The sequence below is a fragment of the Lithobates pipiens genome, unplaced genomic scaffold (assembly GCF_037356315.1).
Source record: "Lithobates pipiens isolate NorthernLeopardFrog02 unplaced genomic scaffold, aLitPip1_a1.2 Scaffold_8, whole genome shotgun sequence".
Taxonomy (NCBI): Eukaryota; Metazoa; Chordata; class Amphibia; order Anura; family Ranidae; genus Lithobates; species Lithobates pipiens.
The window spans coordinates 464,850,475-464,855,426 of NW_027507903.1; the positions used below are offsets into that span (position 1 = coordinate 464,850,475).

General features: G+C 46.6%; 1 long non-coding RNA gene across 1 annotated transcript; it reads right to left on the reverse strand.

The window, feature by feature from the left end:
• Nucleotides 1–3,585: 3,585 nt before the first annotated feature.
• On the reverse strand, nt 3,586–4,694 carry LOC143963238 (uncharacterized). The gene is made up of 3 exons (XR_013270914.1): nt 4,620–4,694; nt 3,859–4,037; nt 3,586–3,763 (listed from the first exon to the last, which is right to left on the reverse strand). It is a non-coding gene; the product is annotated as an uncharacterized LOC143963238 (long non-coding RNA).
• Between the last annotated feature and the right edge of the window lie 258 nt (nt 4,695–4,952).

Below are 4,952 nucleotides of genomic sequence, written 5' to 3' on the forward strand. Positions count from 1 at the left end.
GTTGTTATGGTGTCAGGCTGATTGAAGAGCATTATTTATATTATTACAGTACAATATAAAATAAAATGGTTCAACTCACCATAATGCAGAATCAGTGGGAGCCCTGAGTGTGTCACTTGCCACGTCACATGCCACACATTGTGGATTGTCCACTTGCCATGTCACCTGCCACATGTTGCAGATTGTCCACTATTCACGTCACCTGCCACACGTTGCAGATTTTCCACTTGCCACGTCACCTGCCACATGTTGCAGATTGTCCACTTGCCACGTCATCTGCCACACGTTGTGGATTGTCCACTTGGAACGTCACCTGCCACACGTTGCAGATTGTCCACTTGTCACGTCACCTGCCACACGTTGCGGATTGTCACTTGCTCCAAGTTGGGGGCAGAGAAGGAAGAATGCTGGCACTCTGCCACTTACAGTGGACGCTGGACATTTTAACATGTCTGTCTAAACTCTAAACTACAGCAACAACTGTTCCCCTATTTGAGGCTCCAGCTCCTGTCACATCGGCTCTGAGACTTGAGTCGGATGTGACTCACTGACGTCATTCGTCTGAGACTCAAGTCAGACGTGACTCAGTGCAACTGCGAGTGCGACTGCAACTGTTCTCTCCCTGGCCTGGCCTGTTCTCCAGCAGCTCCTGTTACAGTGAGTTACGTTGGCTCTGAGAGTGAGACTCGAGTCCGACATGACTCACTGACGTCACGTCTTGCTAGACGCCAGGTGGCCCAGGCGTTAGCAACAAGTGCAGGGAAGAGGCTCCACCCACCTGTTCCTCCTGGTATTAGTTGAGTCTCTCTCTCTGCGCCGCTGATCGGCTGACGTGAGAGAGACTCGGCCGAGGCAGCAGCAGAGAATGTGAGAAATGTCATGCCAGTCAGTGGCAGTGCTACTATTTCGGGGGGGGGGGGGGGAATTGCCCTGTTGCCCCCCCCCCCCCGGATCCACCCCTGTATCAGACATCCTATCACCTGACAAAACTGAAAAAGTGTTACCAAGAGGAACCCCTGCTGGGTCCGACTCTGAGGAAGAAATTACCACTTTGCTTATCCTCTTCTTTTTCTTCCTCCTAAACTTCTCACACCCCTCATCATCTGAATCCCTCTCAACAGAGGGTGAGACATGGGATATGGACCCCCTTCCATCAGCCCCATCCCCAACCAGCACACCCACATTCCCCTGATCACGTTTGCATTGGTGAGGGACAGGGACTGGAGGCTGAAAGGGAAGATCTGCTAAACTTGGCCCCCAGCAGCTTCTGCTAGTCTGGAGGATCTACGTACAGAAGAATTCCAGGACTACCACAGAGGGGACAGACTCATCGACCACATCACTAGAGGCAAACAGAATCCAAAACAACAGATGTAACAGACACAGGAGGGACAGACTCTGGGTCCACATTACTAGGGGAAGCAAAATCTGAAACAACAGATACAGGAGGGACAACAACAGTTTCAGCGGCCTCATCCTCCTTATAAAGCCTCTGCAGCTCAGCCTCCAATCCTGGCAAGTTATGTAATGCCTCCAGGCACTGACTATAGGGATGACCAAGCTTTTGGCACAAATTGCACTGAATTTCAGTACAATCCTTAGCCAAATTATCCAGATCCTGGCATAGTGAGCATTTCTTACGGATACAGGTTGATGCAAAATGGCCCTTTTCACCACATTTATTACAGACTTTAGGCTGACCCTGGTAAAAAATGGTCAGCCTATCCCTCCCCAGAAAAGCTGAACAGGGAAGGTGTTGAACTACATTACCCAGCAGCACCCCCAATTTTAGTGACACTGTCCAGGCTTCTGTCCTTATTCCATGCTCATCAAGGACCTTCTGCAGTGGAGTGAGGACCTCACCATATCGGCATAGCCATACTATCAAATCAGCCTGTGGTATGGATTTGTAATGCACCAGGATCGTCAGCGATTTTATCAGAGGCTGCCTCGAAATCAAATTTGGCACCAAGCCACTCCACTGCGGAAGGCCCCTGCACCTCCTATATCGCTCGCAAAATAAATCCAGACCCTCAAGCTTGACAAATCAAATTCATAACTCCCCACTGAGCAAATTAAGGCAAATATATCCAAGACTTTAAACCCCATTTCCAAAACCAGCTCAGCCACCCTCCCCCTTACTGGTGGAGTCTCCTCCCAGTCCCATTTCAACTGAACCACATTCCTCCTCCTGTATCCACCAACCATCCCACCACCAAACCTCCCCAAATTGTGACCACTAACATTTACAAAATTCCCTCCATCCTCCTTGTTGCGACTCCCCAAACCTTCCAAAAACATTTGTGTGTTTTGAATCATCTGACACATTTCTAACAGATATCGATTGTACAGATTTGGTCTGCACAATCAATGAGTCTTTCCTCTGCTGAGCAGAGAGAGAAATGTCATTTTTATTTTTCCCAGTAGTATTAACCCCTTCAACACCACCCACCACATTCATTGTTTTATCATTATTGTCATTCTTAATACTTGCTGGCATATTCATAGTTCCTGCAGTCTTCCCAACAGTCTCAGTTCCCACTGCTGTGCTGGTGGAATCTTCAGCTGGCCTGTTCTCTTCCATCAGGACAGGACTTTCAGCAGGGGATGCAACAGGTTAAACATCTGTAGCGCCGGCTCCTGAAGAGCACGCACTATGTGTTTTGTCATTTAACTTTACCCTTGAACCGCAGTTTGGTCTTGGATTTAATTACTATTTTTACCTCAGCACCAGTCTGGCTGGACTGCATGGTGTTCTGCCTGACCATAGGTGGCGCTGTCATCCCTGGCAGGGTTTAGAACGCAGTCTAGTTGGGTGCATTAAGGTTACTCTTGGAACCAGCCCAGTGGGAGTGTCACTCTTGCTGTGCCTTCTGGGAGAGGGTATTTAAGGTGCGGATGTCACCAGGGCCGTCTTTAATATTGATTGGACCCTGGGCAAGAATTTTCTTGGGCCCCCCCCCCCCCATGCAATTTCACTCTCCATCTGCTCTGAGACATACAATAAATAGCAGCTAGACTTAAAATAAGTTTACTGTATCAGATCAGGCAGCGATTGCGATTGGTTGTCATTGGTTACAGCATATCATTACTGCTTAATGCCTGGTTGCTAGAGGTTACAGTACATATTACGGTTCACTGATTTGTTGCTAGAGGTTACAGCAAATGATTTCTGCTTGTTAATTGGTTTCTAGAGATTAATGTGCAGTAAATACTGCTCACTGATTGGTTGCTAAGGTTACAGCACATCATCTCCTCACTGCAGGGGAGCATGATACAAATACCACCTTTATTTACAAATCAATGCCGCCGGCCACAGCTATTTACTTAGTAATGCCACCGCTATTTACATATGAATGCCGGTTATTTACATTTAAACACAGGGTCTGCAGGTGAGTCATCTGTACACAACAATAGGGCAGAGCTGTGCAGCATTAGTAGCAGCACTTTACACTGAGATATCGGGACACAGCACAGGATTAAATCTTCAACAAACAACAAAGGATTCGCCCTGGGACTTTAAATGAAGTGGGCACTGTTTCCGCCAGTAAACATAACAGTAGTAAATATAGTATATGGTTTATTCAAGTACAATTGTTTACATGGATAAATAACATCAATGGTTGCCAATTAAAAAATATATAAACAAGGAGTATTGGTACATAAATGTAGAAGTAGTACATGGTACACGGGCATCATACTACCCGACTAGTTTCGTGAGATCCAGCTCGCTCTTCAGGGGTGGATGTGTGTAACAATGTACCTAGGATGAACAAAAATATATATGTTTGGCAATATAGCACAGTATTAGTTATAAAAGCACAGGGTAGGAGGGGTTGTAGGCCCCCCCATACTTACCACTGAGCTTGGCCATGGCTCCAGGTGTGCAGCCTCGAGACGGCGGCAGCAGATGCCTCCCCAGGAAGCTGAGGGGGCAGGATCAAATGGGACCCCATCCAGGGCCAGACGGAGAGCAGGCATGGCAAAGGTTTAGTGATGTATCCCTAGGGTCCTCATTGGTCGATAAAAAGTATAGGCTGTGAACATAAGTATGTTTGTCAGGCATCTGAAGTAGTAGAGTAAAATCAATAGATATTGGTATAAAGATATGTATGCATGTATGCATGAATGAAAGGCCTGAGCCAAAGGTTGTAGGGCCATGAAGATGGTTAGAAACCTAGGACAACAGAGGGGTACTACCAGGTGACAAAGTGGACAAAGAAAGGGGGGAAAGAGGTGAACTACAATTGTGTGGGTAGTGATGTATCCCTAGGAACCTCATTAGTCCATAAAGCGTATAAGCTACAAACATATATGTTTATCAGGCATCTAAAGTAGTAAAGTAAAATCAATGAGTATAGGCATAAAGATATGTATAGTCAAGTAAGGCCTGGATCAAGGATGGTAGGGACATAGAGATGGTGGAAAACATAGGGTAGCAAGAGGGTACTAGCAGGTGACAAAATAAGAAAAGAAAAAAGGGGAGGGATGGACACGTGTGGAAAAATCAACAGTATCCAAAAAAAAAAAAAAAAAAATAAGTGCTCGTAAGATAAACGATATGTGAGATATGCAAGTGTGCCTAAATAAAGTATCAAAGAGGTGAATATGGTAAGTACCTGAGTCAGGTGAATATCCTAAGTATAAAAGTAATGAGACACAGCAAGCAATCTCCACAGCTGTATGTGTCCTCAGTGAAGAGTGAAATGAAATCCAAGCCATGCCTGACCTCCAATTTAACCCCGGAAGGCCCCAGGAGACTCCGCCCCCAACACCATGTGTGGATGGCTGACATGTGAGTGCAGGGGGCACCCACTGTCATAGGAAGGCACGCAGATGCAAGCGTACCCCCATGCCATCTGATGATATAGTGCGTCCAGCTATGCCGACGTCTGCAAAATCGCAGACGCCATGCTTCTGAAGCCTAAACATGGTGCCGATGTGTAGGTGTC